At 34.4% G+C, this 26743-nt stretch overlaps 1 protein-coding gene and 1 long non-coding RNA gene across 6 annotated transcripts in view; both read right to left on the bottom strand.

Annotated features, from left to right (window-relative positions):
• The window catches only part of furina (furin (paired basic amino acid cleaving enzyme) a), a 218928-nt gene that overhangs the window by 162010 nt on the left and 30175 nt on the right, over positions 1-26743 (bottom strand).
• LOC147835930 (uncharacterized) lies at positions 20977-24011 on the bottom strand. The gene is made up of 2 exons (XR_015495413.1): positions 21524-24011; positions 20977-21230 (listed from the first exon to the last, which is right to left on the bottom strand). It is a non-coding gene; the product is annotated as an uncharacterized LOC147835930 (long non-coding RNA).

The raw sequence follows: 26743 nt of genomic DNA, 5'->3' as shown, positions 1-26743 counted from the left end.
GATTTTTACTTGAAAACCCAGAATAGTTCAAACAGTCAGAGAAAATGTAGTAAGGCTTTTAACCTGGAATGTCAGAGGCATGAATCACCCAGTGAAAAGACGTAAAGTTTATAATAATATAAGCAAGCTATGCGCCGAAATCATATTTCTGCAGGAGACTCATATAAAACAGACTGCTAAGGCACTTCTTAATCCTCATTGGGCAGCTCAAATATATCAATCAAATTTTTCTAACAAAACTAGGGGAGTGGCGATTATAATAAAGAAAAATGTTCCATTTATACATAAACAGACAATATCCGATAAATATGGCAGATACATAATCGTTCGTGGAGAAATAAACGCAGTCCCTATTACATTGGTTAATTTGTATGGTCCAAATTACGACGACCCTTCTTTCTTCAATAAACTCTTAGTTAAAATACCTGATGCGGCTTTACAAAATGTAATTATTGGGGGAGATTTTAATTGTGTCATTGACCCGATAAAAGATACACGGCCTAGTTGTACCTTTAAAAGCAAGTCTGCAGCTGCGTTAAATAATTATTTTAGGAATATTAATATGGTTGATATCTGGAGGCATTTAAATCCATATTCTCGAGAATATTCATTTTATTCTTCAGTGCATAAATCCTACTCTAGAATAGATCTTTTTGTTGTAGATTCCAACTTAATAAAAATGGCTTCATCCTCCCAATATCACAATAGATTAATTTCAGATCATGCCCCATTGTCACTAGATTTAAAAATAAAGTTGGAAAAAGGAACGTACTGTTGGAAATTCGATAACTCGCTTTTAAATGATAATTTTTTTTGTAATTATATAACTGAAAAAATTGGGTATTTTTTATCTGAAAACGACAATGGCAACGTTAATGAATCTGTATTATGGGATTCAATGAAAGCTGTAATTAGAGGTGAGATAATCTCCTTTCAAAGTAGAAAGAACAAAGAAGATAAAAAGAGATTAAATGAAATAGATGATCAGATCACTAAATTAGAAGAAAACTATAAAACTAACTTATGTTCAAAGACATTGAAGAAAATAGTAGCATTGAGAAGTGAATATAATTCTATTCTTTCCAAAACAATTGTTAAACAAATTAATCAAATTAAACAACGTCAATTTGAACTTGGTGAGAAGCCTCAAAAACTTTTAGCTCGTCAACTAAAGCAAGCTCAAACAAAAAAAGCCATTTATAAAATTCAAACTGAAAACGGGGAAACGATAACCGACCCTAAAAAAATAAATGAAAGCTTTGCAGAATTTTACAAAGAGGTCTATACATCTAATGGAAACACGGACAGAAGTGAAATAAACAAGTTTTTAAGTAATATTAATCTTCCTCAAATAAGTAAAGAAGCTGCTGAAACGTTAGAGAAGGATATCACCCTTAATGAGTTAAATGAAGTAGTGAAAAATCTCCCGGTTAATAAGTGCTCAGGCCCCGACGGATTTAGTGCAGAATATTATAAAAAATTTTGGGGGATTTTAGGTCCAATCTTTCTCCGCGTGATTAATTACTCATTTTCTCAATCGATACTCCCCTCAACGCTTTACAACGCTACTATATCACTAATACAAAAACCCGGACGAGACAAAATGAAAGTGACATCATATCGCCCAATCTCAATTATCCCAATCGAGACAAAAATCCTTAGTAAAGTCTTAGCCAATAGATTACAACAATATATATGTTCGGTCATAAACCACGACCAAACTGGATTTATGCCAAATAGGCACATACATTCAAATTTAAGACGTCTTTTTAATATAATTTATACGAAACATACAACTAAAGCATGTGTAATTTCATTAGATGCTCAACGTGCATTTGATCAAATTGAATGGTCTTATATGTTTGCAACTTTATCTAGATTTGGATTCGGAGACAAATTTGTTCAGTGGGTTAAAATGTTATATGCTAATCCAAAAGCTTCAATCCTCACAAACTCTACACTATCACCTTCATTTAAATTGTATAGAGGAACACGCCAAGGCTGTCCCCTATCCCCTTATCTTTTTGCCTTAGCTATAGAACCATTGGCTGCAAGTATTAGACAGAATAGTCAAATCTCTCCTATTTTAATTAATAATAGACCCCAATATATATCATTATATGCAGACGACGTGCTTATATATATGACAAAACCGGAATTGTCCATTCCAACCCTTCTAAATGTATTAGAATCATTCAAAAAATTGTCAGGTTTTACAATAAATTGGGACAAAAGTGAGTTAATGCCCCTTACGGAGGATAATGATATACATTTTTTACAATCGACTCCATTTAAAATAACTCATAATTCATTTAAACATTTAGGAATTAATATTACAAAAAAGGCAGAGGCTTTATTAAAATCCAATTGGCACGTTAAATTAAATCAGTTAAAAGACAATATAAAATTTTGGATGACTTTACCAATTTCTATGGTAGGAAAAATTAACGCAATTAAGATGGTAACACTTCCCCGATTCTTATATTTATTTTTGTCCATTCCAGTTTTTATTCCAGTTAAACTATTCACAAAATTAGATTCCATAATAACTTCATTTATATGGAATTATAAAACTGTTAGGATATCTAAAAAACACTTATGTAAATCTAAAGTAAAAGGAGGATTCAACCTTCCTTCGTTCAAACATTATTATTGGGCTGCAAATTTACAGTCCCTTGCTTGGTGGAGACATACTCCAGAAGACATTAAAGAAATACCAGAATGGGTTTTACTAGAAAGAACCTCCTGTAAGACAACATCATTGAGAGCTTTACTGAATAGTCCATTAAAAGTTGAATCAAAAATCTACACAGATAATTTTGTGATAAATAACTCTCTCAAGATATGGAAACAGATTAAACTGTCCCTCAGTCTCCCAAATACTTATTTGGATTGCCCAATAAGTTCAAACCATGCCTTTATTCCTGGAACTCTAGACAAAACATTTACACGTTGGAAAGAAAAAGGATTAGTATATATAAGAGATTTATATGTTGATAATAAATTTGGCTCATTTAGTCAGTTAAAATCAAAATATAATCTTCAATCCTCTGAGTTTTTCAGATATTTACAAATAAGGGATTTTACTAGGAAAAATTTTCATGGTTTTGAAAATATACCCATACACCAGACACTTGAGAATATAACAAAACACAGCCCAATAGAAAAAGGTACTGTCTCTTTTTTCTATAACTTATTATTGGATGAGGTTAATTCAAACACTGACAAAATTAGGAAAGAGTGGGAAAAAGAGCTAAATACAGTAATATCAGATGAGTCATGGGAAGATTATCTTTCCAAAATTCATGATTGCTCTATCAACACGAGACACAGACTGATTCAATTTAAAGTTGTTCACAGACTGCATTATTCTAAAGTGAAATTAAATAAGATTTTTCCAAATTCTTCCTCATTGTGCAACAAATGTAAAAACTCTGAAGGTACACTGGCTCACTCATTCTGGTCATGCCATAAACTTAGCTCATTTTGGCAGAGCATTTTTAATTTTATATCTGAAGTATACGGGATAAGTCTGTCACCAGATCCAAAATTGGGCATTTTCGGAGACACCTCAGAAATAGGAGATAAATATATATCACAGGCAGTATCTTTGTGTATGATATTAGCAAAGAAAATAATTTTACAAAATTGGAAGTCAGATTATGTGCCTGTTTTTGAAATATGGGTTAGAAGCTTAAGTTTCGTGTTGCCCATGGAGGAAATGCGATATGGGATGATAAACAAACTAAACACATTTTTAAAAATCTGGAGCCCTATTATGTTCTATATCAGTAATGCTAACTTGTAACTTTTTATAAGTGAGATTGGTCTGGAGTAAATCGAATTGTGGAGCCTATGCATTTCTCTGTAAATTATTTTTGTTTCATATTTAATTCTATTTATTTCCTTATGCTTTCTGGATGATGTTGTATTATGTTGTATCTGACTATTTGTATATTTTGAAATGGCCTTTGTAACCCCCCTTATTTTTATTTATTTATGTAGTTTTTTTTTTTTTTTCTGTTTATGTTGTTGATTATTTCTTATGCTAAAAACAATAAAAAGATTTAAAAAAAAAAAAAAAAGAAATATTTTCTGTTTTAAAACTTTTTTCCCTGTCATTTACTTCTTATTTGCTGTATATTTTATTAATTTGATGTTAATATATTACAGTCACCATTCAAACCACCATACTTCCCCATTTAACGATAGTTTCCTCTGGTTTCACACAACAACGCCTCATGTTCAAGTTGAAAGTCAACAAGATAAACTGTAGTTCATTTCTTACACTTTGAGTACAAACAGACGATGGCCGGTACAAACTCTCCAGCAACAGACCACCTCTGCCTTATCATTCAAACTCTGAGGAACTGGATGAGAGCATTGTTATTGTTTCCCATTTGCACCTAAATTATGCTCTCTTGCTTGAAGCCATTCTCAATTGTTTGTCTGACAACCGCCATGTCTGCATCCTGTCGCAAAATGTAGTGAAAAGTTCTACAAAATGGTAATAGTTTGATTAAGGTGTTTACATGTCTGTACTGCACTTCAATAATGTGACTTAAATAAGCATACTTCAAATCTTAATTTGATTTCTGTTTAGTTCGATTGGACTTTAGTCGGATTAAGGTCAATAAATAAAACTGTTTACATGAAAGACTCTTAATCAGAGTGTTGTCTTAATCATAGTAAAATTGAAGTATTGGTGTCCATGCAAACGCACTCAATGACTTTGACAAGTAGAAAACGGTTAGATCTACCATAAAGCTATAAGGATTAGCCATCCAAAACAGCAGCAAAAGCCACTGCTGCTGGTGTCATCACACTGAGAGCGGCGTTATCAGTGGTTTTGGCCAAGACAAGTAGATAAATGTCCTGCAGGTGGCCAGTCCCTGTAGCATGACTCCATACTGTGCCGTTAATCAATGGTTTCTGTTGATGGTTCCTGCTGTAGAGAAAGATTAATACGTCTGGAGAGCGAGTCTCAGACTGAGGGCTTGTCTTCGAAAACAAACAGCGGTTTAGCGATTCGTTCCAAGCACAATATCAGCTCTATGGACGCAAATAGACATCTCCATGAAGGAATTCAAAACGCCAAACCAACCAGTGACAAGCCAAGCCAAAGCTGCTGGAATCATTTCCCTCGACTTGGAGTTAGAGACAGCAGATATAAATACACATATAGATTATGAGGATAGACATTAATAGCTGACCTCCAGGAAAATGCACTATATTTAGGAGAAGGTTTCCATAATATTAGCAGTCAACGAACAAAATGTAAAAAATGTGCCATCAATAATGACATTTTTCACTTCATAAAACTGGAAAGAATAAGACACCGTCTGATGAGTTCATCCAAAAACTTGCATAAAATTTAGGATTCTCCCCTTGAGTTTATGGAAATGTATACCCCCTGAATACTGCATGATAGTAGGTGCTTTATGTAAGTTCTTGACTCTTCTAAAGCAAAAAAATACTATGATATGTTTGCTGATATTTAAGAAACATGCCAAGTAAACATGCTTGTTTATCTGAAAAACAAGACTGAAGTCAGATATTCTGCTTTGAAAATGTGCATTATGTGCCAGAACATCGGTGTTTGTTTTGGTCATTTATCCCACCTTATTTGAGACATTCAGTCATGAAGGCTGTTAAAACGTGCATAACCGGCCAAAACTGCAACCTCCAGTGGACAGTAGCAACCTCTGAAATGAGATGCAGATTCAGAGATCCACATGAGGCGGTTATTAACTAGCAAATAATATCAACATAACGAATGAAAACATTAAGTTAGCAGGTTACATTGTAACCTTGTGTCCTAACAACACGCTACATGATGAAATTTGCAGGGATAAGCAATTGAGCTGTTTGCACCAGACGAAACAAGACAAAAAAAATTCAATACAGCCATTCAGAAGCACAGAATAGTGCACTCACTGCACTCCAAAAAAGATAAGGTTTATAATCTAATTAATACATATTAAACTTCTTTAACGTTATTTTATTTATATGCTGAATCACTGATATGTGTTGGCTTGCAGTGTCACAGCTCTAAAGTTCAATTTCTAAACCAGTGGTTCTCAAACTTTTTTTCTTTAAAAATGATAGGCTGCTGTTCTTAAAAAGTAAAAAACTAAATCTCCTGTACTTAAATGTAAAGTGTTAACCTATAGTATCCTATTCATCAAAGCCTGGAAATGCTGCTTGGACCTCGTGAATATAAGCTATGTCATCAAATTCATAAATTAACCATTTTTGATACATTTTAAATATATGTTGCATGTACGTATGAAATATTGGGTTACTCTGCGTACCACTAGAAGGCAGCCCGCGTACCACTAGTGGTACACATACCACAGTTTGAGAACCACTGTTCTAAACGGTTTATTTTATTTTCCAGATGCGAGGTGAACTATCTGCTGCTGCTCTTAGTATATCGCAATAAATGTCATGTAAAATGACATTCAAACTCACATTATCAGCATTTAACACTTAATAAAAGCACATGAGGTGTAACTGAGGAGATCATTGTCAGTTTACTGTTGCTCTGCCTCAAGAAATAAAAGCAGTTTCTTGTATATCAATTCCAGGTGTAGGTTAAAATAAAAATGCATGCGTTTTAAACCAGGGGTGCAATACCTAGTTCAACCACTGGGTGTCAAACTTAAATATCGCACATTTACCTTTATATTCTTTGCTACTGTGTGACAGCTTAACTAACCAGGCTCACCAATTATTTTGGTTGGAACAAGTTTATTTTGTTTGTTTCTTGTATTTTTTGTTTATATTTTTCCTTTATTTAATTTCTTTTAAACATATAAATATATAAGGGAGTCACTAATTGTCAAAATAATTTTGGATCCTCGTTTACGTTACTTATATCGTCACCTTGGACTTATAAGGTTCTATCTGCATTCTAAATGATTCTGAGATATTGAGCTTCAAAGTTTTTGCATTCCATATAGCAAACAATGTGTGTAACAGTACTTTTTCATACATTAACATGACAGAGACCCGAAACGTACTCTAAATGTAAATTATCAAAGTTCTCTTAAATTTGCAAGTTAGGGTAAAACAAATGGGGCAGATGCAGACAGAACCCAAGGTTCTATCTGGCAGATCATTAATTGAAGCATTACTTAACAAGAAAAACAAATTACAAAAAATAAAAATTGATGTTGTAACAATATGTTGATGCTTGAAAAAGTTACATTTTTACTTTCTATACACTTATTTAACGTTTTAAATAAATATTGTCTCGTTCAAATTAAGAATACAATGCTGTGCCAAGGATTTTATACAGTGCAGCGGTTAATTTTATGTAATTAATATGGGAATATTTATTTAATTACGTCTTATAATAACTATTAAATTGTATGTTAAGTATTTGCTTAATATCAGATTTAAAGACTTTAAAGGAAAACAGACAATGAGCAAATGAGTTTAGTGAAACAGTTTTCAGTGTTTCTTGAGTATATAGGCTATACACACAAATAAAAATTTCACATTTAATATATAAACTTTTTTTAATAACAGTTTCTTTTTCAACAATGTAAAATTGAACATTTCATCTTAAATGTCAAAAAATGCTTCTAAATCATCACATTTACACATCTTTTCAGTTTCAGGTTTCTTAATTTTGTGAGGTGCGGCGTTTTTTGGTCAACTCTGATTTTGTGTTTCTTTCTGGTCTTTCCCACTGTCAACAGAGCAGTCCGGCGAAATGAAAAAAAAAAAAAAAAAAAAAGCTGACTCTGATTGGTCCTCGTTTGTGCATTTGAAATACTCACAGAAAGAACCTTCTACAGAATTTTTTTTTGTTTTTAAATGTCGTATTGTAAACATTTAAAAAATTAGATTAAAGATTAAAAAAAATTTTAAATCACCACATAATGTAAAATGAGTTGTCATTTAATCAAAATATGTGAATGACTCAATTTTGACAAAAAATATAAGACAGAACTTTATAATTCTAAGATGACGATATGGCAAATTGTGCAACAATATTCTAAAAAGTGTGACTGTCATTTTTGGAAAATTCTATAAATAAAGTTTTAAAAAAGTGCTGTAAACATGTTGTCAATAAATCCAACAGAAAATAACAATAGCTAATAATTAGAAAATGATTGCAACAAATCAGATATTTGCTCAAATAATTATTCCACATTATGTTCCTAATGTTTTACATTCTCTTGATTAGATCATTATTATTCTTCCATTATTCTGACAATGCACAAGCACTGTTGCTGTTTAAGTGTGTACGCCGCTTTAAATGAGAATTTTTTGTATCAGGGAGCCAATTATAATCTCAAATGAAAAAGAAAATGGACCAAGATAAACAATCCTTTTTTTAATTAGCTGAACCATATGGCAACACGCGCACTCGATATTGAAAACAAAATGAAAGGTGAAATTAGCTGCGCTATAAAAATAAATAAAAGCTGATATTGAGCCACTTCCTGACTACATACAATTACCCTGACTTACCAATCCATAAGCTGACTACGTCACGAGAACTAAATAATTGTTTTTCACTGGTCCTGTCTTTTCTCAAGTATTATGCTAATCACTGGATGAGAGAATGTCAATATAGTATTAATAGGATTCATCACTTCTAGATCTACCGGCATCTAAAGGACAGTGAAAACTCTCCTCATCCTGACCAGAAGTTTATTATCTCCTGTGGTCAGTCTCCTCCATTAGAATAACAGATGAGTGTTTGCATTTCAGCTGGCTTTCCACTACAAAACAAAATTAACCAAACCATAGACTCAACAAAAAAAAGAAGAAGTTTTTATAAGCATAATTATTTTAGAAGACCAAACGCATTTTGTTTTTACAGTACTTAGTCAGTATCGTCACTCCCGGGTGAACGCATACCAAAATTGCCCATTAATTCAAGCGCACTGGCAAGAATCCAGACTGTCTCATTGTGGGTAATGCAAGACAACTGCTACAGAATTGTACATTTGTTGCTATTTCTTTTATGTGCTTAAAATACTAAACTAAAACCAAATTAAATCAAATGTGCCAATCTTTTAGCAGCTTAACCAGCGGTTTTTATATCAAGGTAATTACAAGAAGTCACTTAACTGGAACTGTTAAGGAGGATAAAATGTGGAAAATTCATTGATTTGGCTTGCAGGATGAAAAATGAGGAAACTAAACTGTTTATTAACTTTGTTTACATTTACTTAGTTAAATTTTTTCCGGGGAGTTAGGCATTGAGTTTTGTTATTTTCTTGCCCATGCTTCTTCTGCAAGCTCTCTTATTCGGGGTACTTTGTGTTTGTACAAACAATATTGTAAATTTTGCAAATATTAGATTTCTGCAAATGCCTTTTTGATGTCAGAGGTCAGAGAAGAATGGCCAGACTGGTTCCAGCAAATAGAAGGGCAACAGTAGCTTAAATAACCACTCATTACAACCGAGGTCTGCAGAAGAGCATCTCTGAATGCACAACACATCCAACCAGCATCAGCAACTGCGTGATGCTATCATGTCAATATGGACCAAAATCTCTGACCAAAATATTTTCAGTACCTTTTTGAATCTATATGCCACAAAAGATTAAGTCAGTTCTGAAGGCAAAAGGGGGTACGACCCACTACTAGTAAGGTGTACCTAATAAAGTAAAAAATTCATTTTAATTGTACTCTAAATGTCACATTTCCCGTAGACCAACATCAGGTTAAAATATGGCAGCTAGCTTATAACTATTAAAAGAGTTTGTTCATCTCAAATTAACATGTCATCATTTATATAAATGCCTTTCAAAATCCATAAGAAAAGCATTCATTTGCAGAATACAAATGGGAATATTTTGGGGCTAAGAGTCAATTCCATAAAAAGGAAATCTATTCCTCTTTCAGTTAAAAAACCCATTAATATTTTGACTGTCTCTTTGCTAATAAAGATCCTAATAGGTCCACATGGAATCTGAGAGAAAACTCTTTAAATAAGTCCATCTTTCAATCTTTGTAGTTCCTTATGTAAGTGTATTCATATATTTATTAAACAGTGTGTATATGAACTTCAGTAAAATGATGATCTACTATTAAAAAGCTTAGTTGATTTATGCACATTACCATTTTTAAAGAAATATTTGTCTTTAATGGATGTATTATATGAGAGACTCACTGTGGTTTGTCTTACCAAACAAGTGGTTCTACTTGGATTTGCCCTAAATAAAAGTTAAGAACTTATTTCTATTTTATTTTCTGTTTAATTTTCAGCTCTTATATTGTCAAAATTCTTCTGCATATATCCACAACTTACTGGATTTATTTTTACAAAATTCAGTGCTGAAATACCAAATAAAAAGTCAGCAGAATCTGATTGGCACTAATAGTAAGTTTCTTGCTAATAAAGATCAGACAGAATTCCGTGAACAGATTTGGATGATTCACTTGATTTGATTCAAATAACCATATCTGCGTTTGACGTACCATTGCACATTTTCTAACAGCTGGTTATGGCATATAGACAGTAAAAAACATAGTAAATATGGATTGCTGATAATTACCTATTGTAACTTCTGTACCTTATGCACACAGATATTGATACACAAATGGTGTTTGTTGTACGCGTCTCATAAAGAACATGTTTTAGCATTACATGGTGAAACTGAATTATGGTCCACAACAGAAGGTTGAGCTGTACTCTAAATACAGAAAACAATAAGAGAATGAAACTAAAAGTTTTATTTTATTTTTGCTGAAAATCCAATTCTATACTTCTAAATAGTGCTGAAAGCCTTCCTTTATTACAACAAAACATCCAAACAAATTTGATGGGCAGATAAACAGCACGCTATTATTTAGTGTTAGAATGCTATTATTTCAGTGTAGTTTGGTGCATCTGTTTGACAGTTCTGCACATCTATTTTAGACAGTTTAGTGCAGAATGAATGTAATGAACCTTCTTTTCAGCTCATTTCATAATACTAAGTATTTAAAACTGCTGGTTTCAGTATAAAAATAATAATAATAATAATAATAAACATTTTAAAAAAGAAAGAAAAAAATAATAATCACAACAATGGTGAGAAATTGATTCTCAGAATATGAGTCCACTGAATTCCAGAACATGCACATAATATATTCAACCCAGGCTCTTTGGAAATCTGTGCCAGATATTTTTCGATTCTCAAAAATGTACCCCAGGGCACATATTCCCAATGAGCATGTGCTGAACATATTTTTATAAATTTGTCCACTGATAGCCACAATCAGAATCCATCCTGCTTCAACTGCATACATTTTGGAATTGAATAGCCCAATACATGTTAATGAAATGCTAAATCTGACAATTTAAGAAAGATCAACAATTGAAATTCAATTCAAATCGAGCAGCTTAATTGATCAGAGTCTTCCAAATTTACATGATTTCCTGATGAGATTTAATTTAGGCTTTAAATTAAGATTTAATTCATTCATGTTTTTCACTAATGGATAATACAATTTTTTATTCTTATGACTGAATTTGTTAATATTGTGCAAAGTAATTCAGCAACCGACCTTGTGTTCAGCAAAGTCATTAAAAAGTAATTTCATCAAAAACGGGAGACCTTTTAAGGGACGTTGCTTCTGAGTTATACAGCACTCTCATAGAGTTCATGAAGTTCACATTAATTTGTTTATTTATAAAACATATGACTTCATTAAGCATCATTAGCATTCACGCAAAGATTAAAATCAACTGAAAAAAAAAACTTTGAGTTTGTTGAACGTGCAACAGGGCATTTGAACATCTTTACAAAACAACAACAGCATCACGAAGACCGACAGAAATCTTTTATATGCAAACATAAGCAAAAATAGCTTTTCTTGTTAAAAAAAAAAAAAAAGCATTTTGCAACAAACCCGAACTTGAAACATTAATGCAGCCCTGCTCTGTGAAAAGTTTGCTCATTTTGTTACCAAAATACAATTAGCATTTGACCTTAAAATGGAAGGAATACAAATCAGAACAGAGCCAAAAAGATCTAAAGCACTGTGTAATGATGAATTTTGGGTACGCATTTTGTGTGCTTGTAAATGCTAATTTTTGTTAATTGAGTTGGTTCCGCAGAGGTCACCTGTTCTTCTGGGACTTCTCTTCAAAAAGCAAATCTCATACAGCAGGTCTTTAAGCAACGCCCAATGTCAGTGAGCACATTTGCAATGCAAATTCGTATTTGCTGTGATTTCAGCAAACCAAAACTGCAGTTTGGAAAACCAAGCAGGATCGATTTATCATGTAAGAACATCAAAGTATGAGTGTACCACTTTGCCTCTAATTAAATGTCAAAGCATTAACCCGGCGAGGAGTAACTTGGGGAACAGGCAGTACACAAACACTCTGCGTGCTTCAAATAAAGCTAGCTTCAATTAAAATAGTTATGACATCTAATCTCCTTACAAACGCAGACCATCTCACATTCCTCTGGATATTCTCCTGGTGTGATTAGCAGCTAGATGGCCCTAAGCAACACTAAACTGCTTTTATTGCAAGAGACTTAATTACAAAATCATAACCCCTTAAAAGCCACAAAAGTACACAAACACACACCTGGGCTTGCAGATGCTTGCATCTGAATGTCTTTATAGAGTGAAAATAACAGGGCGAATGTTAGGAAATGCTGATAGTGGTGTACCAAACACAAATTCCTTGACGTCTGCTTGCCTATGCAGCCAAGCTAACAATCAATGCACACACAAATACTGGGTCATAACAGCCTGTTAAACTAGAGGATGTAGATCAGGGGTGTCCAAAGTTGGTCCTGTGTCCTGTACCTTAGCTCCAACTTGCCCAGCTGGGCCAGTTGGCATTTCTGTGTGGAGTTTGCATGCTGGCATTGGTTTCCTCCAGGTTCTCCGGTTTCCCCCACAGTCCAAAGGCATGCACTATAGGTAAATTTCATTTCATTTTCCTTCAGCTTAGTCTCTTTATTCATCAGGGGTCACCGCAGTGGAATGAACCGCCAATTTATCCAGCATGTTTTACGCAGCAGATGCACTTCCAGCTGCAAGCTATAGGTGAACTGGGTAAACAAAACTGTCCATAGTGCACAATTGTGTGTGTGTGTGTGTGTGTGTGTGAGTGTATGGGTGTTTTCCAGTAATGGGTTGCAACTGAAAGGGCATGCGCTGCATAAAACATATGCTGAAATAGTTGGTGGTTCATTACGCTGTGGCGACCCCTGATAAATACAGGACTAAGTGTAGGCGAGCGAGCGAACTAACCAACAAACCAAATAACGAACAAACTAAAAGAACTAACTAACCAACAAATGAATGGAGCCATATTTCTCGATTCTCAAAAAGGTACCACAGGGCACATATTCCTAATGGGTCAGCGTTTATTTCTATTTCTATATTTCTATAAATTCACCCATTGATGGCCAATTAGAATAAATCCTGCTTTGAAGAGTTTCAACTTTTAAAACTGCACGTGCAGTAAACTCCGTCCAAAACAGTCATTTAAGGGTCAAGGGGCCAAAATCATTGACAGAAATGAATACTCTTGGTGTTTTATAGTAAATGGTGACTATTCGGAGTACATTTTGAGCACACAACATTGATAAACTACAAAATCATTTTGCTAAAAAGTGTACCATTTTGCACATTAATTATATACTGCTCTAAAATAAAGAGAACACTCGGAGTCACAGTATTAAGTGTTCCCCTTAATTTTTTAAACAGTATATTTTTACTTAGTGTCTTCCATTGATTAATAGTTGAATTAATCCATTTTTAATTCAGCCTCTCTGCTTTTATTATGTGTTATTGGAACAATCTTTACAAATAAATGTAAATGGTGTTGCTTCCTGAACATTTTAGCTAATAAAAAACTATCAAAGCCATGAATTAAATTATGATGATGCTTTCCCACATCTAAAGCAAATCCTAACTGGCAACACATGGAGTTAAAATGCATTTACTCCTAGGAAACCCCAGGAGAGCAAAGTCTGATCAAAGACGCCAGTGATAAGCGATCACAATAAATATCTTTCAATTGAAGAGAGAAAAAAAATTATGTGGCTTTAGATTAAGCCAAAGCAGGTCACCATAGCAGACAGCATACAGCAGTCTTCCTGTGGGGAGTGACACAGTGACATTACAGGAAGCGGTCAGCACCAGCCAGAGGAAGTATTCAGCTGTCCCTTGAGCAAAAACATCTTAAAGGGGAACTCAACTCATCTTGCCAAGATCAAGAACACTCGCTATTCTTCTCCTAGATAAACATTTATCCCCCAAACACTTCTATACCCCCAATCAATGGTTCAAGTCTTTAAAATATAATGGATAATTAATAATTAATCATTGACCATACATTAAGCGCAGGCACCAGTCGACAAGCTCAGCACAATGTCAAGACGTTGTTTTTTTTTTAGTCTCGCCCCAAGGACTCGTTCGTTTAAGCAATTCCTTTCCATTCGCAGACGATTTATCTCAGTGACAGGCCAAGGGGCATGGCGTGCACACAAGCCTGGCCTTGACAAATTGAGCAGAGGCCTTGGTGAAAAAGAGGAAAAAATGCAGACAATCTAATGAAATCTCACTCCATCCAACCATGTCCAGCTATGCCATGGCTTAATTAAATGGTTTGTGGAGAAACGGAGCCGGAGTGGGCGGCAGGGTGATGGCGCTTGACGAATAAAAAGAACATTAAGCTCACACCTTAAACACATCTGGCTTTGGTTATGGGCTCTGTTTCAGGTTCAGACTCCACATTTCGTGAGGTCTATCTTTCACTCTGCTTTGGGTTTTTTTCTGGGAAATCCAGACAAGCTGCTGAAGCTGCAACACCGCAGAAGACAATGAATTTTGCTAGCACTGCTTCAAATCCGTCACAATGAGAGCGTTCGCTCCGGTCGCAGCTTTGCAACAATGGTTTATTATAACAGGGGTGGGGTGCAAGTTCTCTGAAACTGAAGGAGATGTTTTGTGTGGAGGTGTTGAGGTGTGGTTAAAGCCCAGACCAAACCTGAGCTGGTTGTATCATTACCCTGCTGTCATCTGCCACCTCAAGTTAAAGCTTGTTTTGTAAGTTTGAGGCGTTTCCAAGATTCTCAAGGCTATCAGTGTTCGCTTTTGAACAACATTATTTTATACTTCGCCACAAAATCAGATGCATTTTCCTTTAGTTTCTAACTGGGCAAGACTGGATTTCAAAACAATCACTCAGACTCAACTAATCAGCTCATTAAAGGAGTAACAAGAAAGTCTTGCATTCATATAAATAAACGTGGTAATGTTTGACAACTTAATCTGGAATGCTGAAACATTCAAACAAAACCAATCATCTGAAAAACACTGAAAAATCACCATAAAGAGGTGGAGTTCAATTAGATAATAGACCATCAAAAATAAAGATAGACCATAGACCATCAAAAATGAAGAAATTATATTTAGCAAACTTAACTAATTTACAGGTGCCATATACTACACTGGTTCGCAGCAAAATCCTGAGTAAAATTTACTCAATTTAGAGTTACAATTACTACCTGAGAGTTGAAGTTACTCGATTATTATTATTAATATAAAAAAAAATGCATTCGGTCTCATTGGCACACTGAGACAAGCAGAGCACACACATCTAAAGTCATCTTAAGGCGAGCGCTTTAATGTCAGGTGTCAAAACATGGTGTTTAGTGATTAATGATACATACCCTCATTTGTGTAATAAACAAACGAGTTGAGAATCAAAAGACACGTGAAAGAGAAACCATTAAAGTGAACGTGCAAGATATTTCATCTGCTGCCTGTTTTTATCATTAAATCAAACAAAAGGAGAAAATCCCTCACTGCTCTTGACTGAAGGACTTTTGTAGCTAAAGTGTTTTTCTTACAGTGAAGATGCTTAAAGCACAGTTTGTTTCATATTTTTATTCTATTGTATTTTCTGAAAATAACTGCATATATGCAGTTGAAGTCAGAATTATTAGCCCTACTGAATATTAGCAACCCTTTCCCTCCCCAATTTCTGTGTAATGGAAAGAAGATTTTTTTCAACTTATTTCTGAACATAAGTTTTAATAATTCATTTCTAAAAACGGAGATATTTTATCTTCGCTATTATGACATTACACAATATTTTGACATAGCTGCTCATCAGGTCTGGATGAACGACATAAAGTAGGTATACATGCAAATGAGGAAAGCATGGCCCGTGAGTCTCATCACAGTTTTTGTCTTCTGATTGGCCCGTTGCCCATCGGGGTTTTAGACTCATGGAATTTACATGAAACAGAAGAAACAGTTGTGTCTGATGGTGGGTGGTCCCATTTCCATATCCTGATGTTTTATTATTCTACTATGCCTTGGTATACCCAGATTTTTATTCTAGGGCACCTTTAATGCTTGACGTTCACTTACTGTCTTGCAAGTAAACATATTGTGGAAATTAATAAGTAAAAATATACACTCTTAAGAGTCAATGAGAGATTATTTACTCCTAATAACACTTAATAAATAATAATAACAAAAATCTTTTTAATTCAATGCCTTATTCTTCAGAAATCAAACTAATATTCTGATTTCAAAGCTAAATAATTTTAGAAATTAAATTAAATTGTTTTGCTACATACGGTTAATGACTTTACTACCACTACGATCAATTTAATGCATACTTGTTCAACAAAATACACTCAAAATAAAAATAAATTGTACTTTTAAACTGTAATATTGTTTATTTATATTATAATGATCCTTTCTAAAAATGAATTTACTTCTTGTTTTAAAATTCCTTTTATAAAAATGTCTTCACGTTTCAATAAAAAAAAAAAAATCCAAAAAAGTCCTGTATTAAAGTATGGTAACACAACATACCAAAACAGATCAACTCAACAAAAATCTAAAAAGAAGCTGCCCTTCTAGGTTTTGGTCAGCTCAGGGGAACTGTATTAATCAGTGGAGCTGCCGCAGACACATGGCGGATGACTTCTTGTAGTCTGTAACAGTCTGGCAGGACGCTTGGGCTTACATGTGTGAAAAGATGTCAACAGATGTAAGAAAGCCTTCCAAACTGAAATGCAAAAAACACAACCCGAGGCTGCTTGAGAACATAAATTCAAAAACTTTATGGATTACGTCACTATATTATAAAACAAACTGGCTTTTTAAGCTGTCTGCAAATGTAACTGGATTTCCAACAAACACCAACTCCAAACTATAAGAGGTGGGACTTTTATTACAGAGAGCATTTGGGCTATATGTCTGCTTAAGATTGTACTGCAAAGGTAGCATTAGAAAGACTTGAAGGCAGGCAGCTTTCCACACTGCTATATTATTAAAGCAGCTGATGTCAGGAACTGCGTATGATTCCTCGAGATCCAAACAGATCCAGAATTTCTTTTGGAGGGGCAAAAAACAGCTACACTGTAAAAAAATTCTTAAGGGTTACATGCAATCAATTTGTGTTGGGACAACATGAAGAAATTAAGTTATTAGTTTTTACAAATTTAAGTGGATTGCACATAAAACAATTAAGTCTTAAGTTTTAAAAAAACAACAGCTCAAGAATTGTATTGCTTTAACTCATTTTAAATAAGTACAGCAAACATATCTTTGAGTGTAACTTCAAAAGCATAACGATACTTTGCTCACGTATTTTTGCAACCAATATGTTTATCAATATTGTCAATCAGACAGCAATCATTCAAGCTTTAAGTGGTACATCATCTCTTTGCTTAAGACTGACATATACTACTGCTTTGAGTGATCACTGTGACCCACAGCGTTTGCTTTGCGCATAGCCGAGCAAGTTTCTGTCTGCCGTTTGTGTTGCTCCATAATAAAACTTACGAAATGTTAGCTGGCAGGGTTTTTTTGCGGGTTGTTATTTATTTTGTTCAGAATGCTATCTTAAATGTACAAGTAGCTGTAATGCAGACATGTAACAACTTTAATCATATTAGCAAACAAAAAGTTTACTACTGGAGCACCTTCACAGGACTCCACACTTGTAAACACTCGCACTAATGGGTTCAAGGCTCTCGGCGCCACCCACACTCTTCACCGATACCAAGCCGACCAATCACAGAGCTTGCAATCCACGTTATCACAATGTGTAGTTACAGTTTTTGAGAGGTGCCTGTCAGCATCAGCCAAGCATGAAGGCTGCGCCGGACCATATGCATGCACTCAGCGCAAAAGTATAAATCAGTCTTTACTGTCAATGATAGCCTTTTTTTTTGATTACACATTGACCGATGTGTCACCTGAAAAAAGGCCATCACTGACAGCCTTTGAATTACCATGGTGTATGAAATGTGCTATATAACTAAACTTGCCTTGAAGTCTACAATTGATCAAGTTACCAATTTAATGACAATTAATCACTCCTAAGTTAATAGCTAATTTAATTAATTTAAATAATGTGGCAAAATAATGTCTGTAAATCTAGAATTTAAACATTTTAATAATGTTAATAAATGTATGAGCAAAATTTTAAGATTTTATGCAAATGAAAGCAGTATGGAAAATATGCTGGTATTTTATTGCAATTCTAAATCATTTTTTTATAAAAATTACTTGCCAAACTGCTGACAACTTTTTTTTTTTGTTCTTTTTTTGTTTCTTAATTTTGTACACATGTATTGTCTGCTTCCAAGACTTTAGAAACAGACATTTTCTTTAAGCCTCATAGTTTGATGTTGCCGTCGTGTTGCCATCTTTTCGTTGTTTTGGTTGTTACCAGGTTACAGAAAAATGTGCTCATCGTTACTGGCCGATAGGGGCCAGTAACAATAATGTCTACTGTACCAAGCATCTTTCACGTTGGCCCCGGACCACAGGGCAGTCCTTATTGTTGAGCCCTGTATTACAAATAAAACTTGTACTGTCGACGACCGATCAATCAAAACAAGAAAGCCCACTCTCTCTTAGTTCTAAACCTCACCTAATCAAGAAGTAAAGACAGAAAAGAGAGCGTGTTGCTTGTATACAAGCCAAACAAATGAATACAACCATGCACATTCGTGTAGATCGATATGTCAATGTCTATCGACTCCAAGAGTTCAAGATCTTTACTGTGGCTTTGACAAAGACTGCGTAATTCTAAAAGACTGCCCCCCCAAATGATTGCACCTTCCTATATAACAAAAGACAAGTCAACATTTATAGCTCATTAGCTTTCACTGGAAATATCCAACTGCTCAGTGATTGTCTACAGGGAGCAGTGGGAAGCCATAGGGCAAGCACAAGCATAAAGACAACGAAGCTGATTAACTCTACTCCATGGAGTGCTACAATGCTCTCGATTATATCTAAAAACGATGAAAAGTTTCAAATAAAAAGCAATGAGTGCCCTGGTGGTATTGCTTCAATCTTAGCATTATGGAGAAGGCGAGTTTACAGTTAAAAGCTTCTCAGCGTGCTTGCACCAACATGCCGAGTTACAAAACACAGAGCTGTGATGCAATATTTATCTTGTAAGAACACCTCTTTACTGCTCTTTGATGAAAAAGATAATGGACTTTCCGAGAAAATGGAAATCAATTTCTTTTAAACAAAGAAATGCCAAGCGGCGATCGATAAAACATTTAACTAAATAAATGGCTTGTATAAAACGGACACTGGCAGAAGTACCTGGACAACTCAATGAAGAGAGGGTCAAGTTAGGACTATGGTGGACTATACCACAAATCATTTCCTCTCAAGAACTAAAACTCTCCAGGGGCTAATTAGACATCATTTTCTTCCTCTTTCCTTATAGGTCATTCTCTCCTTCTTTGCCTCAAAAGGATAGTTCACCCACAAATTTAAACTTACCATTTACTCACACTTGAATGGTTCTAGACTTTTATGGGTTACTTTGAACACAACGATATTCTTAAGAATGTTGGAAACCAGCAGCCATTGAAATTTATAATAGGAACGAAAATACCATGGACGTCAATGGCTGTTTTTCTTTTTCTCTAACATTCTTCAAAATAGGTTTGCACAATATATCGTCTCAGCATTGGTATTGCAATGTGCAAGTCTGCAATAGTCGCATTGCACAGATCTGCAATAAGTTGGAAATATAGTTGACCAGACATTAATAAACAACAGTGGAGTCATTTCATATAAGTGAAACCCTAAGTGTGAAACCTAAACCTTAGAGTGAAAGTTTATTATTGGTATGTGCTTAAGACCTGACTGTAACAATTTAAAGCAATTTTAAGCCATTTGGGCACAATTAAATGAAATGTTTGAAGCTTAAAGATTAATTGTACATTATATAATTATTTACTCAATTAAAAAGATGTGTTATTTTATAAAAGTGTTATTTTTACTATTATACGGTGATTGTTTAATTTCTGCTTCTGAATACTGTTTGACTGCCCAGAAAATCATGATTATTGTTAATTTGCATCTTTTCTCTGTTGTATTAAACATTGCTTGTCATTTTTATTATAATTTATGCAGATACCCTCCCCTACAGAATCATCCCAATCAATGTAAAATTATGAATTTTTTACAAGTTATTCTAGTCCTCTTGAATTTATATAGCAATATATATATATATATATATATATCTCAGTGAATGAGTAAAATATTGCAATGTTGTTTTTTTCCAATATTATGCAGCTCTACTTGAAAATACATCCTTTTATGTTCAACAGAAGAAGATATGTATAGAATATCTTCTATGTATAGAAGATGTATAGCAGGAACAAAAATACTATGGAAGTCGATGGCTGTTTTCCAACATTCTTCAAAGTATATTCTTTTATGTTCAACAGAAGATTTTTTTTAAAACACAATGTTAGGAACAAGTGGAAGGCAAGTAAATGACAGGATTATAATTTTGGGATGACTATTTGAGAGTTTTCTTTTCTGTTGAACAAAACAAGACATTCTGAAAAATGATGGAAACCAGAAGCCACTGAAATTTATAGTAGGAACAAAATACTATGGCAGTCAATGGCTGTTTTTTCCAACTTTCTTTATAATATACTCTATATTCTTTTAAAGAGCCCCTATTATACATGAAATAGGGTCATATTTTGGTTGCAAGGGTCTCCAACAACAGTTTAATATGCATGCAAGGTCAAAAAAACACTTTCATTGTCTTATATTCTGCATTTATTTTTACCTAATTATCCCAGCGACTCCCATATGAATCGTTCAGTGATTCATTTGTTCCCAAACCCCTCCTTAGCGTAAAGTTAATCTGCGCTGATTGGACCGATGACAGCCTGTTGCGATTGTCTCGCGCTAAAGGCTGTCAGTGTCGACCAGAGTGAAATGCCCAGCAGCTAATCAACATTATAAAATTAGTCACAGTGCATACAGGCTTCATAGTGTAAGGCAGGGATTTTGGCTGCCAGTGGGTGAATGTAAATACAGACGACGGACTTGAAAATACAGACGACTAACTATTTTATTGAGCAAAAACTCCCAGAACTGGCGAGGAGATCTCCAAGCACACTCTACCTGCTCTTTTCACATACACACGCACGCACACACACGCACACACACACACGCACACACACGCACGCACACGCACACGCACACACGCACACGCACACGCACGCACACACACGCACACACACGCACGCACACTACCCTCCTCCTCAGAGCTCCGTAAACAAGGCGGCACGCGTCACGTTTTCAACTTGGCATTTCACGCGATTTGAGAATATAAAAAGTTAACCTGATGCAGCACACACAGTTACAAGTAACAAATCACAACTAAATACATTTACAAGCTAAAGTAAACGAGGCAACAACTTTAAAATCACACGTACTTACACTTGAGGAATGGAGGGAGAAACCCACCCATGTTCTGACATAGTCCATCAGTACTTTACTGATCCTTCCTTTAACAAACGGCCGATCGAATGTTCTTTGTAAGCATGTAGTTTCCTGAAGCACTCAAACTGCTCAAGGTTGGGCTATAATGCTGAGGTTTCATCTTTGGGAAGAGACTCAATAATATCCATCTGCACAGCATGACTTCATTCGACCGGCGTGTGTGGCATTTTTTCTGTGTTAGTGGGTGGGGCTGCTGGTTTCAAATCTCCCGGGTTTGCGCGTGCAACTACTTGTGTTTCTAGATATGTCATCGTGAAACACCTAATGACTCGCTATCAAGACGACTCGTTTGAAGCACTACGAGTCGACTCTTTTATAGATGAATCAACAATTTTAAACACTGTACGCTTACAGATTTAAGCCTTAGTTGGATATTTCACTTCACTTAGAGCTGTGTTACACACTACATGGAAGGGCATTTTCAAAAACCCATAATATGGGCTCTTTAAAGTTCAACCAAGAAAAAAAAAAAAAAAGTCAATGTTAAGAACCTTGACCCACGTCAACTGACCCTGAGTGCGACAGGTGTCATTCTACTCTGATTCATATGTTCTGGTCCTGCCCTTCCCTGCTTTTCTTTTTAGAGGCAAATGTCTCATTATCTGCTATTACTACTGTTGATATTCCACCTAGTCCAATTATTAGATTATTTAGAGTTCTCCCACCTGGCCACACTTTACCTTCTCCTTTTGCAGATTTTGCAGTCTTTTAAACCCTTCTGGACAGGGGGTTAAATGTTCTGAACTGGAAGAGCTCTCACACGCCTTCTCACACTTGTAGGATAAGAAATGTTTGTTATTTTATGACATTAGAAAAAATTAGGTACTCTCTCTTCAGCTTGACCCTGTTCTTTATGATCGAGACCCCACTACCAACTCGGTACTGGATACTAGTCCTGGTCAGCACATAGTAGACCTGTATTTTCTATATGCAAGTATGCACTAATGTTTTTGGATGTTGTTTTTTGCTCAAAATAGCCTTCAGTGTGTTTGCTTTTAGTTACATGTTTTTGTTGTCGTTTATTTTGTATCTATTTGTAATGTGTTTTACAATGTATAAATGAAAAAAAAAAAAAAAACTCAAAGATGTTTGTAACAAACGGAAGATGAGTAAATGATATGGGTGTAATGATCACGGCTGATCACAACCCGCAGGTCGGAACACATGTGACCCATGAATTAATAATTTTTTTTTACTAGTGGATTCATTCTTAATTTGTAACGATCACAGAGAGAGATCGCCCCTGGCATCATTTTAATCACAAGTATGAAAGCATTTAGGCTTTGCTTTAAAATATGATGATGACAGAAGATGTTTAGGTTATTTAGGATGTGGTGGGTTTCTTAGGTTGTTAAAGGTGTCTTCGCGTAAGCAGCACGATTAATCATTAAAAGTTCGGGATCTCAACAACCACGCAACTAATTATAAATGATGGTGATTTGCATATGTTTATTAATCCTTCGAACCGCTGCATTCAAATCTAAAAACGCAAAATTTTGCACTGGGATGAGAGTTTATAGTTTAGATAAAAGCACTGATGTTTATGGTAAAGATTAAAATCACCATCATATGCATTTAACAACGCTCAAAAATGAAAATTGTAGGCAGCAATTACATTTATTAAAAGAAAGGTGGTGAAAACCAGCCATCAAAAATACACCACTGAATAATTCTTCAAAAATGACACATCTAGCAATGAAACATTAAGTTTTATGAGTGAATAAATGAATCATTTATTGAAAATGAGACTAAAAATTTTTTTATATATATTATAATGTTAGATTTATACTTTTATTTATTCATCAGCTACAGTAGAATAGTGATTTTTTTTACAGTACTGAATATTTGACAATTAATTTTCATTCATATGATTATTTCCTCATTTTATTTTGAATAGAATTACAGGTTCTCAGTTCTGTTTGTTAAAACCAAAAGTCTCTTACAGTACTGTTTTAAAATTGAAAGCAAAGTACATTTGTCTCTTCCGCTTTTTGGCTGATCCAAAAAATGGTATGATCCAAAATAAAAATTAAAATTAAAAAATTAAAAAAACATTGTGACCCGAACCGTGAGCTTTCTGGTCTGTTACACCACTAGTAAACGACAATTTTTTTTTTTAAAAAGTGGACTGCCTCTTTAAATTTTCACATTTCCTTTCATCTTTTCAATTCAACCAAGCATAAAAGGGTTAAATAAGACATATGAATCACACACACACACACACACACACACACACACACACACACACACACACACACACACACACACACACACACACACACACACACACACACACACACACACACACACACACACACACACACACACACACACACACACACACACACACACACACACACACACACACACACACACACACACACAGCGACAGCTACAAGGAAAAAATGTCAAGTCTGAAACATGCTTTGCGGTTCCCATGAATGTGGCACTGTTTTCCGACTCAAGATCCCCACAGTTCCAAAGAGAGGCATGGGAACCCATCAAAAGCCATAAATCACAGGGAAGGCACGTAAACATTCTTTCGCAAAATAGTATTATGCTTGTGTGAGGACACAAGACTTGCTTTGTTTTGGGATGTTCTGCAATCCTTTCCTCATAAAGCAGATATTGCTTCTAGGAAGGTAAACAAGGTAATAGGGAAAAATAACCTTTGCATCCAGACCCAATATAAACAGCATCTTGCACTACAAGTAAAATTGTATTACTAGAGCAAAACTGGCTCAATAGGAAAGGGAATACAACTATTTAACCAAACATGACAATTTCCCAATGACAACTAATTTGTCTGTGTGCACTGGAAGTGGAAAAGCTGCGTGGCTTTTCACAACTGCAACATATCTGATGTGTAATGTACAATTGATTGAGTGTGCTTTAGTAGCAATGAGTCCCATTTCTTGTCACTTAGCCATAAAACGTGTCTGGTTTGCACAAACATTCATCATCACTTGTTGCTTAGTAAAGCACACGGTGTAGTGCATGGCGAAATAATTTGCAGAAATAGGAACTCGGATTAACAATGCAAAGTTATGCAAATTAGAAGCGAGGCTAGAATTCAGAGTAAAGTCTTCTCCACGTTATCTGCCCACATCCAGGAACACCAGGAAACTGATGTCAGAAATTGAGGGCATTTTGGGTGAGCTTGATTCATGCATTGACAATCGTTCATCTTTTTGACTAGTTAAGGTAATATGCAACGCTGAAAGTAATGCAGAAACATTTCCTCATCCAAAATGTCAAATTTTAGCTGTAAAACTTATGCAATAGCGAGAAAATAACTAGTAATACATGCACTTGCAAAAAGCCATGACCATTAATGATGTTGAGACCGTGACAACTGTGTCCTACTGTTAGTAACTAAAATAATGTGAATGTAACAATTATGGCATTTGGTATGCTGACACAAGAATACAAATAGCAGGAACTTTAATTATTTCAACTTGTCAGACCGAAAAGAATTGAGTTTTTAATTTAAAAAAGACCTAAAATAATTCAACTTTATTTGAGGTACACCAAATATTCTGCGACTGCAATTTTTGAATGCAAGCCCTTAAATAATTTAACTGAAGGGTGGAAAAAATGCCTGAGGTAAGGGATTTCATTAAAAGCATTGCAACAAACTTCTTAAATGTCATCCTTACCAAAACCTTACGAAAATTAGCCATGTTATTACTACAGAAATCATAGTTCCCAAAAAATGAACTACAGTTGGTTTTACTATGTTTTTTGTAGCAAACCGAAACACAAAATGAACTAAATTACATTTTATCTTATTTTTAAATCTTAATATTAACATATGCAATTACAATGACTTGAATAATGCAAAGTTAGTACATCAAAAATGGAATTGGGCAAATAATTTGCATAATTTCTTTCAGCGTTTCAGTATTCGGCCTTGCTTTCCTCTTTTTCGGTTTTCAATTTTTTCAGTTCACTGTAAAAGGTGAGAATTTAAATGACGAAAACTTATTAGACCCGAAATCATTAATTGTCAGTTTATTTATAACAATAAATAAAGTGCAAAAAAAGTCACTCTTTTAGATCATTTTACATTTTTTCACTGCACCGTAAAAAGTGAGCACATAAATTACTTCAACACCTAAAAGAAATGAGTTTTCAACCTCTGGTTTTCAATAATAAATGATTGAAAATTAATTATTTTCCTTGTCATTTAAGTGCAATGAAAAAAATGCAGTCAACTTGTTACACCCACAATAATTGAACTTAATTTATTAGTGTTCAAACTTAAATAATTGAAACAATTTATTTTACATCCGATTGCATTTTTTTCCATTGCACTGTAAAAAGTGAAAACTTGAATGATGTCACGTTATTAGAGGCAACATCTTTTTTTTTTAAACTTAATTTATTAGTGTTCAATAATAGTTGAAAATTTTGATTCTTATAGATGCTTTATTTTATATATATCCCCTTTAGATCCAATTGCATTTTTTTTTCAGTACACTGTGAAAGTGAGAACTTGAATGACGTCAATTTGTTAGACAGAAAATAACTTATTTTAAATATTCAAATATTTAACTTATTTATTATATATTATATTAATCAAATTTGGAAAATGCAATTCTTTCAGAATCTTTTACATTATATTTTTCAGTGCATTGTAAAAAGCGAGAACACAAATAATTTTAACTTGTTACACCGAAAGGAATTGAGTTTTCATCTTAATATATGACAGCGTTCGATAATAAATCATTGAAAAATATACATTTCTTTTAGATCCAATTGCATTTTTTTCCAGTACTCTAAAAAGTGAGAGCTTAAATGATGTCAACTTGTCAGACAGAAAATAATTTATTTTTTTCAGCTTAATTTATTAGTGTTTATTATTAAAGTGGGAAAATGTATTAGTTAGACCCTTTTACAGTATTTGTTTCAGTGCATTTTAAAAAGTGAGAACAAATTACATCAACTTCTT

Source organism: Danio rerio, chromosome 7 (genome assembly GCF_052040795.2).
Source record: "Danio rerio strain M-AB ecotype USA chromosome 7, GRCz13ab, whole genome shotgun sequence".
Classification (NCBI taxonomy): domain Eukaryota; kingdom Metazoa; phylum Chordata; class Actinopteri; order Cypriniformes; family Danionidae; genus Danio; species Danio rerio.
This window is presented reverse-complemented; position numbering and strand designations above follow the sequence as displayed.